Raw genomic sequence first — 14,365 nt, forward strand, 5'->3', positions numbered from 1 at the left:
GTATTGAGAAAGATTCAACTCGAAGAACTAAAATCTTATTTAATAACTATTTGATTTTTTTTTTCTAACCTTACAAACACTACTTTCGGATATCTTGTCGTCAACTTCCAAAACCTAAGTTTTCAAACCTATTTTTTTTTTAAAAAAAATATTTGATTAGAAATTGAAGTGTTTTGATTATCGAGTTATCGAAATAGGCCCAAAATTCTCAACTATGATTTGTAGATCAATCAAATCAATAAATTCATGTTGTTTCTTTCTCAGAATATATCATCTTCAAAACCCCAACAAGAATTAAATTAGCATATATATATTGAAGAAGGGGAAATTAAAGTAGTTTAATTACATCCAATAACATAGAAATAAGAAGCTAACCTAAAGAGAAAAAGGAAAAGATCAAATCAAAGAACAACAAAAATGCAGAAATTTTTTAATACCCATAAAAAAGAAAATCAGCTGCATGTTACATCAACTAGGTTAAATTTACATTAAGAAACCCCACATGTGATTGATTGATGAAATAATAATCCTTTGATTTTGATTCCCACAAAGGAAAAAGATTGGATCTTTGGACCTGCAATGAGAGAGCTTGTCCCATCTCAAAGAATTCCACAAGCCTAGCTAGGGCAAAATCTGTAAGATTGAGTAATTAAATTAGTAGATCTCATGAATAAAGAAAAAAAGAAACAATAAAAATTGTCTATTAACCTTACAGCTTCAAAGACATAAAGCTGTTAATTAGTACAAAAAAGATCAAAACTTTAGTAAACCCATTTGATAAAAAACAAGAAATTTAATAAAGAGAATAGGTAAAAATTAATTGAATTTTAAAAAAATAAAATTACCCAAATAAAAAAAAAAAGGAGAGAATTAAGAGAGATGGTGGTGGGTGACAGATAGAGAGTAAGCACATAAAGCTTCAAGCATGAACCCTAACATGCAAGAAAGTACCTTGTGTGCTCACTCTCTTCTGTCACCTTCCTTTCCTTACCCTAAATTTCATTCATTTTTTAAAAAAATATTGGTAAAATGACCTCAAATGACCTTCAACTGATCATCTTCTCAAAGGAAAAAGAAAAAAAAAAAAAAAAAACCCAAATTTTTGTTTTAAAAAAAAGGGGGAAATGGCCCCAAAAGCCAAAAGCTGTTGCACTAAATTGGAACAAATAGAGGGGTGTGGGAGAGTTGTTGTGTGAAGAGGGAGAAGTACTGTGGGGTTTATATAGAATTCAAAAAGAAGAAGCAAAATAATAAAATAAAATAAAAAGATCAAATGGGAAGGTTGCACAATGTATGGAATAAATGTGTTCATCTTTTATTGGGTGTCTTTCTAATATTTTATTGTCAATTCACAGAGAAAAAGTATGGAGAAAAACAAAGATATATATATATATATGAAAATTAATCTAATATATATATATTTTAAATTTTTTGTGATCTATAATAATGTGTGTGTGTATGCAAACAAGGATTCCTACTGTCCCATTTATTTGATTACTGTTACCAATGCATTCTTGTAAATATAAATTTGTATACAATCTCTCTTCTCCTTTTTTTTCCCCTACATTTTACAGTGCATCTAATCTCTCCCATGCTTCCTGATCCCAATATGTGTTGCTTTTCATTTGAGAGAGTGTGGTGATGATTCAATATTATTGGACAAAAAACTTTAATGGTTAAAATCATTATCAACATGTTTTTAATGATTTAAAATTGATTTTAATGATATAAAAATTATATTTAAAAGCATAAAGTTAGATATAAATTGATTTTTAGTGATTAAAGATGTGTTTCAAAGTGATTTTAAATATGATAGAAGTGATTTTAACCATTTCAAAATCGCTCTCAAACATACACTTTAGTCTACAATTTCAATTTTGTTACGATTTAGTATATGTACTTTAAATCTTTCTATACTTGGTATGTAGCAACTTAATTTCTATACATTTATATTTGTAATAATTTAGGAGCAATACTTAGGTGTATCTTGACTGCAACTAAGTACCATACTTCCAATTCCTACATATACGCACACAAAAAAAATTAATCAGTTTTTTTAGTGATAGATGTCAATTTTTAATTGGGTACAACAGGTGGTGCATGGACTGCACCCAAGTATTTTCTATAATTTAATCTTGGTACTTTAGTATTTAACCATTTAGTTCTCATGCTTTCAAATTTGTAACAATATAACACTTGTTATTACTTAGTGATTAAGACTTTATAGATTATATAAACATATTATAAAGGAGGCCTCAAAATTGATAATTGGGAGACACAAATTTTGCTCTACTTTGTAAATGGTTATGGCGTTTTTATGCAAAAGACTTTCCCCTTTGGAAAAGGCTCATCCTTGCCAAATATGCCAAAACAAATATGGAGAAATTCCAACTAACATTAAGTGGAAGATCAACAACGGGAAAAAAGTCTCTTTCTGTAGAGGCTATTGGGTTGATTCAAGTTCTTTGGCAAAAAATTTCTCGAGACTGTTTGCCCTTTCATAAATTACTAAGGGCAATATAAAAGAAGCCTAGAACAGTAGTGAAGCCAGAAATTGGGATATACAACCTAGAAGACTACTCTGTGATAGAGAAACTGAACAATGGAACAGAGTAAAAATCAATCTCACAAATCCACAAAGTAATGGTGGCCCGAATAAACCCATATGGAAACTTGACAAGAATGGGACGTTTAAAACTTCATCTATTAAGATTGCTTCATGCAACCAAGCAAACAAGGAAAACTCTCCACTTGAAGTCAGACTATATAAAAATTTATGGAAAGCAAAAATTCCAAAAAAAATGCAAGTTCTTCCTCTAGACTTTATCTCATCAGAGTATTAACACTATGGATATCCTCCAAAAGAAGCTCCCAAATCATGTGTTCAGTCCGAATTGGTGCTCTCTATGCAACAATTAGGCTGAGAATATAAACCACCTTTTTGTTTAGTGCAACTGGGCTAAGAGATTCTGGGATTCTATGTCTAATTTGGTAGGATGGAACAATAGAAGCAATTCTATCATTGATTTTCTAAAAAATCTTTGCTCGATTAAGCCAAATACCAACAAAAAACTATCATTTTCAACATGGGGGATGTTATCTTATGGACCATTTGGATAGAAAAAAATAATCGGATGTTTAAGAACAGCAACAAAAGCTATACTCAACTTTGGGAGGATATTTGCTCTAAACCTTAGTACTTTTGGTAATTCTTAATTCTCTGTTTGGACTTATCTCTAGAGCCTTCTCCGAACTCTTTTGTATCTTTTGGTGCTTTATTATATATATATATATGGGAGAAGATGAGGGTGCTAGGAAGGTCTCCATCTAGTGGAGATGTTCCCGTGCACTTGCTAATCCATTTCATACCCTTTTCAAAAAAAAAAAAAAAAAAAAAGAAGCTTATTCATTTAAGAAATTTCCTTGCATAATAACAATAATTTTCATGATAAGGATTAAATTTTTGTATATTTTGAAGTACAAATACTCACTTGCTACGTACTAAAGTCATAGGACTATTTTATGTTGTAGGAAAGTTTTCTGGTCATTTTTGTCTCTTCCAATTCGGAAATCTTGGGAGATGTTCTTACTCTTGTTATAAAGGATGACTTTTTTCTTCCCTATCCCTTTTATTTTGATTGAAATGTTTAGGGACCAAAAGTAATTTTTAACACCAATTCTATTGTGCACTTCACATATAAGTGATTTTTTTTTTTTTTTTTTTTTTTTTAAAAAAAAAAACTCAGTTTATATACTCACTATTCCTTTCTTGTTTTGTTTCTTCTTAAAAAGAAAAAAAATAAAATAAAATTTTAAACCTTAAAATAGTTAAGTTGCATTAATTTTCATTATAAACCTTCAATTTCATCAGATAATTTGAACCCTAGATTTAGATGAGTATTGCAATTTTATTCCGGTTCGTATTGTAACCATTTGAATTTTTTTTTGTTTTTTAAAATTAGGTCTATTTTATCCACGTTTCTTACAATAATTTGCATCTTTCTTAAGTACAATAGTTGAATTCTTAATCAAATTCAAAAAATAATTTTTTAAAAGCTACTTTTTTTAGTTGCAAAATTTGGGTTTGGTTTTTTAAACCATTAATGAAAAGTAGATAACACAAAAGAAGAAATTTGGAGGTGAAAATAATGTCCATAGACTTAATTTTCAAAAAAAAAAAAAAATAGTTATCAAACGAGACTTCAATGTTTAGTTTTTGCTAACCCACTAAATTTAATAAAAAAACAGTTCCAACATCTTCCTCAACTCTTCGAGTTTTGAATAATTTTAATTTGATTAGGCATAAATTGACCATATTAAAAACTTTAATAAAACTTCTACCGTCTCTTCATTTAAATGAAAGTACATTTTAACCAATACTTAGAACGAAATCTTATTTCAAATGAAAAATTTGTAACATTTATAAATTAAGCTTAATTAAACTTTAAAATTGCAAGCTTTGTTTAAGTTTGAGTTATAATTTAATAAAAGGTTGAAAATTGACTTAATTTTTTGGAAAATTTTACTGTACTACGATAGTAATTACTTCTTTTATTCATAGATTGATATGCCATTAAACGATATATTAAGTCATTATAAATTTTTTTGTAGACCCCACATTATTCTTAAGTACTATTATCATGACAAGCAATGAAGGAAGGTAGTATATTAGTACCTAAAATTTTCCCGTATTTAGAGAACAAATTGTCAATGTGGGAAGACAAATAATTGGGTCAATAAGATCTGGATGTTCACAAGATAACTTTTACATGAAAGGAAGAGATCTCTCAATGAAATTGAGACGAATTGGCTTTTATGTAATAATTATAAGTTAATTAACGCATATAGATTCAAATGGTTAAGATATATATTCTCGACTAATATTTTTTGAACAAGATACTAAAAGAGAATAAGATCAGTAGGTGCATCGAGACATCTCAACTAGGTTAACACCTTCTTAACACCCTCATCATACCCCCAAATAAGTAGCACTGCAATCATTCGAAAAGGATGAAAATCAATATGTACATTGAGAACTAGAGAGAAGCTCAAGCCAAAAACGAAGCGAGAGAGAGCTAAAGAAAGATACTCCAGTTTGGTGCAATAGTAGAGATATTATAATTACAAAATAAGGACTTTGTGTTCCACAGGCCACCAAAGATATAACATCGTTTCATATACTTTCGGCTAATAGGTTTGTTAGGGACAATGATCCTCTTACGACGATATTGTTCACATCGGTCAAAGCTCGAATTTTCACTCTAATTCTTTTAAACTATGTTTTTTTAATATGATTTTCCAAACAAATAACACTTCTACGTACCCTAGAAACAAAATATGATTTTACCGATGAATAACATTACAACACCCTATTTGGCTTCTCATATTTTCATCAAAGAGTTATGTTAATTATACCAATTTTTTCCTTGATTAAATCCTTCCCTTACTTCTATTTTATGTTTAGAATACAATATCATAAATGTGAGTTAAATTTGATCGATGAAGGTTTTGAATATCTTAAGAAGCTGAATATGCTCTTAATTTGGTGGCCCTTTCTTACATCTAACTTTGAATTTTTTTTGTAATTAGTTTTTCAACATATTTATTTAGGCTGATTAAAATGGTTTGGCATGCATTGTTTGATTTAAGATATCAAAATTTTGTTTGAGAATAGTTTTTATGAGTAGCATTATAATGTAATTTCTAATGGAACACTCTCTTGCTCTAATTATTTCCAGTAAAAAATGTTTATTAAGTGTTTCTTCAGAGGTTCTTTAAAGTGTTTATAACTAGAAATGGCTTTTAGATATCAATATATTATTGGAAAAATATACTTAAAATTTTTAATTTTTTTCTTTGACATTTTAAAAGTTTCAATTTTCTTTCTCATGTTTCAATGATTTCCAATTCAATCTACTCCATTATTTTATGGAATCCAACGTCAAAATTCAAACGACTTGATATTTTAAAAAATCATTTTAATGTGTTTAGGTTTTTTTTTAATCAATATCATAATTTTGGAGATTCAATTTGACTACAAAGAAGGAGTATAGATTAATCACTAATGAGTTCGAAATATATAAAACTGTTATATATATATACACACAAACTTTTCAAGTAGGTATTCTTAACTCATTTTTTATATTCTAAAAATACTTTTAATTAGATTGTAAATTTTTATCGAAATATCAATATTTCCATCGACATTTTATATGTTCAAATTGAAATTTAGAAAAATCTATGAAACATAATCAAAATAATGAGTATCTAATATAAATAACAAAAAGATTTTTGTTGTAAAATTGAAGACCAATATGACGCACCATGAAAACACAAAAATCAAGAAATTATGATAACTATAATAAATAAATAAAATAAAATAATATTAGGAAAAAAAAAGTGAAAATAGGAAATTACAGACAATTAAAAGTAGATGAAAAATTAAGCATTTTCTTTGAAAATTTTCCTCAATATTACATACCATAAAATAAAACCACTGAATATCACTATCTATAGACAATTTGGTAAGTAGAGTATGAAATTATTTGGACACTAAGGATGTATACTCAAAATACATATGAATAATATGCACTAAGATACGTGTTTTAAAAGACTACTGGGAAAACAACGTCAGGAGGCGTACCGAAACATATCAACTAGGTCGACACGAACTTAGCGCCTTCATCATATCCCCATGGAGCAATAGGAGATAAAACATGTGTTTTTTAGGACAGATGGGGCAATGAAAGATAATTGATAAGACACTCGTTCTTTTAGGATACTAAGTATGAACATCTATGAACTTATAATATTTATAATAAGGGTTGTTTTAAAGTATAGAAAAATTAATCAAAATATTTACAAGTATAACAAAATATTACTGTCTATCAGTGATAGACATTGATAGATACTGATAGAATATTATCACCTATCACTGATTACACTGATCTATCAATGTCTATTGATATACTGTGATTTTTTGTTATATTTGAAAATATTTTCAGTAATTTTGAAATTTAAAACAACTAGGTAAAAATCTCATGCGATGCATATGGCCAAAATTTTTTAAAATATAAATTTTACTGAATATTTATCCATTATTTAAATAGTAAATATTTAACTTGATTTTACAAAATAATGAAAAAATAGGTGAAATTTGAATACTGAATGACATACATTTGTATGATCTGTCTCAAAGTTAGATGATCAATTCTCCTACCTCACAAATTGTAAAAGAAGAAAAATTAAAAAAATGAATATAAAATGTGTTGGACGTAGTTGAAAATCTCTATAATATAAATTGCATGGTGAAAGGTAAATTGTGAATTAATATATATTTCATTAAGTATAAATGGTAAATATTTGACATTAAATTTGAAAGGAAAAAGAGATCAAAATGAAAAGATAGATGAGTTTAGTGAAAATACATAAAGATGATGTAATTAAACTAAAACTTATATAGTAACTCGAATAAATAAATGTGACATAATAGAATATACTACTTCTTGAGTGATTGTTGTGTGATTTCTTCTAATAAACTGGCTTACAGAGAAAAATAAATAAATACTTTATATAAGAATTACGGACATTGACATTTCTTTAAAATAATTTAATAAGTATGCAGTTGAAAAAAGTATTAAACAAATTAAATATCCATCATAAGAATGAACGAAGAATAAATATAATGAAATTAGATTATGAAAAGAGAGGAAAAAATTCATTAGTTAGGATTTTCAAATTAAAAAACATTAAATTGTTTTATACGAACATCTTCTAACAAAATAAAATAAACATAAAACCCGATTAAACTTTGAAATCATCTATAATGGGCCAAAATTGCACCAAAGGTCGGTTCAATACTCTCTTTCACTAAGTATTTGCAAATACGTTACTCTTCTCTTTGTCATTCTAGTGGGATAGAAGAAATGGTCGTTGGGAAGGGAAAAGGGATCGAAATGGAAAAAAAAATAAAAAAAAAATAGATGAGTTTAGTGAAAATACATAAAGATAATGTAATTAAACTAAAAATTATATATTAACTCATATAAATAAATATGACATAATATCTTACCTTATATTATGAGTAATTGTTGTATACGGCTTATAAAAAAAAAGAAATAAAAATTTATATAAGAACTACATATATTGACATTTTCTAAAAATAATTCAATAAGTATTTAATTAAAAAAAGTATTAAAAAAATTAAATATAGGAGAATGAATATAATGAAATTAGATTAAGAAAAAAGAGGAAAAAAATAGTTGGTTGAGATTTTTAAATTAAAAAATATTAAACTATTTTTAGGGAATATTTTCCTAAATTTTTCTACTCCTCTCTCCATATCTACTTAACATCTAAAAATTTCTTTTATATGAACATCTTCCAACAAAGCAAAATAAACATAAGAGTATGATTGAACTTTGAAGTCATCGATAATTAGCCAAAATCGTACCATCATAGGTCGGTTCAATACTCTCTTTCTCTAGATATTTATAGATATGTTACTCTTTTCTTTGTTACTCTAGTGGGAATAGAAAAAATGGTTGTTGGGAAGGAACATGTGACTCATGAGTCATGAGATGAAACACTACATCCATTTTTCTACTAAACTTAAATCTCATCTTAATTCTTCTATTTCTTTTTCCTTTTCTAACAAAAGAACATCTTCAAGGTAAACTTTTCACCTTAAAAAACTTCTTAAAGCACATTACGAATTTAGTCATAAGATAGATAACAATACCTCTAAAATGAGTTTATAAATTTTCAAAGCCTCGTTTTTAGTCTACATAATTTCTTGAAAGATTTTACTTCTTCTCTGATCATTTAGGAAATTGAAAATTTGCACCGACAATGTAATGCATTAATTGGCCATCAATTTTTTTTTTTTCAAAGGTATATCACACACCCACACACTTTCAATAAGAGAGTTGTGTCTCATCATCATCAAATCCAAATAGATGTGACTCTTCCACATTAACCAACACATCAAATACGTTTAAAGCTAAGAGATACAATATTGGTTGAAGGGCCACCTAATTAGTTATGAGGGCAAGAAGGGAATTTTTAAAATATATAAGGGCAAAAAGGGAATGAGAAAATTCTCCCTTATAATCTTTTTCAATATAGTATAGATATAGATGAATAAGTTTCTCTTTTAATAACAATGAACTTATTTTAAAATGATGAAATGCTTATTCGTTGTTGATTTTAACCCATTAAAATGGTTCTAAGTTTAATTGAGTCGCAAAATTAAGCATGTTTTTCCAAATACAATAATAACGGAGTATGAAGATTTGAACCTCCAACATGAAAGAATACAATACAAGTCAATTAAGGTATATATATATGTGAAAAGGAAGGTTGGTATGTTGATTAGGATGGTGTACTAAATTAATATTAATACTGAATTGAATAAAAAGAAATGAATATAGTGATATTAAATGCATAATTACATATTGGGGGAGCTGATTAATAGTATAAAAAATGATGGTAAAGTAAAGAAGATAACATTTGATGCCCACCGATCACATAATTGAGATTAAATGTGGGGATTAAAGTGCGTATTAAGTTAAAAAAGTAAGAAGCAATTAGCTTTAAAGAAGGATTAAGAAAATGAAAAGAAAAGTAAAAGAAAGGAAGATGCAATGAATGAACCAATAAGATTTAAACAGAAGGGAGAAGGCCACGCAACGGCGCTAAAGTATATATGCTTTACAATTTATTAATCCAATCACCTCATAAAGCAAAGAATCGTTGACTATTTTTTTTATTTTTTTATTTTAAATTTTTGCAGCAAATGCATGCGACTGCGTGGTACATTTTTGCAGAGATGCCCTTTAAAAATAATAATAATAATTTCACTTCATTTCCAAAATATTATGACACTTGGCTCATTTAACTTCATTTCATAAATTGATTTTAGACCTTAATGTAATCGAAATGAGATTCATTGATAGAATTATGAATATGTCATATTTTACTATTATAGTTACTACTTGACTCCAACGGTAAAGGTAAAAGTAATAATAAATGTAGCAGATTGATTATAATTACCATACCCAGTAACAATATGTAAAAGTGGACTCCACAACTCATAATGAATCAACCAAGCCCACTTTTTACATTATCATTGATGGATTGAGAGAAGCCGTTTTTTTTTTTTTTTTTTTTTTCAAATATAATGAAAATTTACAAATTTTTTTGGTATGGATTTTTAGAATTTGGAGAAATTAAGAAGAGGGGGTTGATTTTCCGAAAGGGGAAAGTGTGTGTGAAGTTTTCATGGTAGGATTTCCGTTTTTGGATAGTGGGAAATGAGAGAATGCTTGCGTAGAGACACATATCATGATTATTCTTCCCCAACAGCCAACTTCTCAAACAAATAATAATAAAGGACACATTTTTTTAAATTTATTTTCGGGGAAAAAAAAAGATTATACCCACTTTGAATTAGCAATTAATAATGGAGGCTAAGCTAAGTAAAAAGGGACAAATGGACAAAGAGCATCTATTAAGCCGTTTTAGTCCACCGTTTTATCTTACTTCAATTTAATCCTTTTAAAACTTCTAGTTTCAATTTGAGGTTTTTTTTCTTTTATCTTTCTCCATCACTTTTAAGATTTTTTTAATTAATTAGTGATTTAATATGATATAAGAGTAGATGATCATATATTCAAATGATCTCTATTATGTTATTTCCTCTTCAACTTACGTTTTTTAGTCAATTAGTGAATAGCTAGTTTTCGAAAAGAAAGATTATATACCCACTTTAAATGAGAAATTAATTAAGTTTTTCTTTTTCTCTTGAAAAGAAGTGCTAGAGATTGTGGGATCAGGAGGCGCATGAAAACATCTCAACTAGATTGACATATCTTTAGTGTCCTCATCATGTCCTTATCCAAAAATGATACATAATTGATTTGTTTTAGATTGATCCTTAGCGCCCTCATAATTAAGTCGTTTTAGATCATGGTTTTATTTTAGTTTCAATTTAATCCCTATGATTTGAAAATTTATAATCCGATCTCTCTATATGATTTAAACTTAGTAAATCAGTTAGACCAAGGGATTGAACAATCGATCTTTAAAATGTCAGGTGTCGACAATTCCAGATCGAAAGCATTGTATCATGGAATCTACTGCAGTGAAAGAAAATTCAACACGATATCGTGCAAATCGTTAATGGTAGTTACTTCCAAGGTTAACACAACACCCACCTCGAGCATGCACCTCATTAGAATAATTTCAGATTTGGAAAAAATTCATTTCCTCCAAATATGGGACGGTTTTGTTTTTCCTCTTCAGAAACTAGAAGCCATATCTAAACCATAGGAACGATCATCTTTCTTCTTCTACATTTTTTGGTTCTAACTCTCTCTCTCTTAGAGTACACGGTCGAGGAGGGTTTTGTATTAATCTTAGAGAGCAACTGACATTAACGGTTCACACTAAGATCATGCTGAAATTTCAAGGCAATGGATACCACGACAAGTAACGTAAAATGATAACTAGTGTCTTATCTAATGAATTATACAAGGTAGGAAAATGAAGATTATATATATGAGCAACATTAAATGAGAAATAAAAGAAGGGTGGGGGGGGGCAAAATGGGAAAGGCAACTAATTTGGTAACCCTAAATGGAGGCAGAGTTGGCAATATATATGGGGGCATTTTGATAACTCTGCCCGCATGCACTTTCGGCTACAGGGTACAGGCCATGCGAGTCCAGAACGTGGGGGGCCAATATATGCCCACACAAAATAATAATAAAATTAAATCAAAAGTATATGGCTTTGGGTTGGGTTTAGAGGAAACCCAAAGGATCCCCACCCACTAGAATCAATATGATGATGACGATAATGGCCACACACACACACACACACACATATATATATATATATATATATATCAATTATTATTATTATTGGCTTTTCTTTCTTTATGAAGAATCATTCTATTTGTGGTCCTAAAACTTTCCATATTCTGTGGTTAGGGCTTCTTCTCTCCATTATTTTTCCCTTTTTCCTTTAAGATTCACACACACACACTCAGGGACCAACGAGTGAAGTGGGAATTTTTTCATTTCTCTAGAACATGTGATGTGAGACCTATATTTTTGTTCCTCTTTCTCTCAACTATTGTCTACCCTTCTCTCCTTTTACAGATACCCAAAATAAAATCATCTAAATCTATACTTACTTTATATTCTAATTCTGTCTCACAATTTTAACTAACCCAACATACCCCCATCAACCATAGGGTTCCTTGGTTTTAATTATACCCCTACAACCTACCTTTTTACCGATGATTGAGTTTTAATTTATCGACACACTGGTGGTTGGGTATGCTCGATCTGATGAGAGTGGGATGAATAGATCACTATTTTGAGAGGATGTATGTTTAACGTAAAAATATTGTTGGGTGTGCGATTACATCTCAAAGATAAAGAGACCTCACCATTTTTTTATAAGATAAGTGAGTTATCCTTTTGATGAAATATTCATGTTTACTTAATATGATATAGAGTCATGAAACTTAAACAAGTATTTTCGACTATAAACAAGAAAAATTATCTAACTCGAGAATGGTAAATCTAAAGAGAGGTACCATTTCAATGAGGTTTGTTGAGGGTCACAATCTTTATAAGATATATGAGGTTATATATATATATATATATTTTGTCAATGGATTTTTTTTTTTACTTTATGGCATAAGAATTAATGTGAAAATTGGGGAGAGATTCATTGTCCTACACGTAGCATTTATATTGTCCATGAAAACCTTATGAAAAAATAAGTCATATATGTTGTGTATGATGCTACATGAATATAGATAAAAGGGAATATTAGAGGGAGATGGAAAAGGCCAAATAGAAAATGACATTGAAATATGGGAAAATGGAAGGGGGGAATAGTGAGAAATAATGGGCACATAAGATGATGATGGTGCAGTCAAAGATATGGGCACATATTCAAATTAGGTGTCGCTCTGGATAAAATTGTTACTGGCTATGGCGGACGCATGCATTTCTGACAGTTGACGCCATGCAACTGCCCGCCCTGCACCGCCTGCCGCACCGCCACACATCGGCTGCCGCTGTCACTCCCTCTACTGTCTCCCGCCCACCATCCATTTTTCCTACCCGTTCATGTTTCATCTCCTTATTGGTTCTCAGTTAACATCTTCTTCATCACTATGGAGATGAACCAATCACAATGAAAATTTTTCCATCACTAACATCACCATGGTGTAATTCCCATCAAATTTATATTATCCATCTAAAAAAAATATTCTTGATGATTTTCTTTTTGCTTTTTTTTTCAACAAGGTAAAAAGATTTCAACCATAAATCTTATGGTCGCCAACACATATTATAGAAAATGATTAAAACATCGGTATCGACATTTTAATTTTATAGATATATTGACAAAATTTCTATAAATCACGAAATTTAAGATCCCGTTTAGTAGACATTTTGTTTTTTATTTTTATTTTTTAAAATTAAATCTATTTCATCTATATTTTGCATTTTATAAGTACAAATTCTTAGCCAAATTTTAAAAATAAAAATAAATTTTTGAAAGTTATTTTTTTTAGTTTACAAAATTTGGCTTGGTTTTTTAAACTATCGGTAAAAAATAGATAACAAAAGAAAAAATTTTGGGGTGAAAGTAGTATACATAGACTTAATTTAAAAAAAAAACAAAAAAAAAATGATTAACAAATGGGGCTTAAAAAATTTATTTAGGTCAATAATTAAATTGTTTTTACTCTTATTATACTAAATAGATGATTTTTTTCATGTTTTACGGGTTTTAATAAAATATGTTGAAGATATCTATGAATATTTAATATCAATATTCAAAATCTTCGATTTATGAATATATCGATATATCGACGAATATTTTCATCCTTTAATTTTAAGTTCTTGAACTATGTTTACTTTGGCTATGATTTTTAGCTTTATTTTGATTGAAAGGTTAAAAAAACCATTTTCATATGCATTTTCTTTAATTAAATTATATCTTTTGTTTCTCTAACAAAATTAGGGTAAAAACTTAGAGACATAAAGAGTATTGAATTTACAATTTTTAAAGAAATGTATTGATTATAAAAATTATTGACCATTTTTCCAAAGTAAACAAGCTGAGTTCGTTAATGAAACAAAAAAAAAAAAAAATTATAACTTAAATGTTAGGTCTAAATTTAAGAGGTCAAAGATTTGAATCAATTCGACACATATGTTATTGAACTGAAAAGAATAAAAATATACCAAGGAAAGTATATAGATGACTACAAACAATACTGGGGAGTTAAATAATATGGTAGTATTTGATTTTTTTTTAAAAAAAAAAAAATAGTGAA

At 28.5% G+C, this 14,365-nt stretch overlaps 1 long non-coding RNA gene across 1 annotated transcript; it reads right to left on the reverse strand.

Moving 5' to 3' along the window:
* Positions 1–290: 290 nt before the first annotated feature.
* Positions 291–1,189, reverse strand: LOC150034154 (uncharacterized). Its single transcript, XR_016532400.1, has 2 exons — positions 952–1,189; positions 291–633 (listed from the first exon to the last, which is right to left on the reverse strand). It is a non-coding gene; the product is annotated as an uncharacterized LOC150034154 (long non-coding RNA).
* Positions 1,190–14,365: the final 13,176 nt, after the last annotated feature.

This window comes from Benincasa hispida, chromosome 9 (assembly GCF_027475165.1).
Source record: "Benincasa hispida cultivar pf3 chromosome 9, pf3_genome.v1.1, whole genome shotgun sequence".
In the NCBI taxonomy this organism is placed as follows: domain Eukaryota; kingdom Viridiplantae; phylum Streptophyta; class Magnoliopsida; order Cucurbitales; family Cucurbitaceae; genus Benincasa; species Benincasa hispida.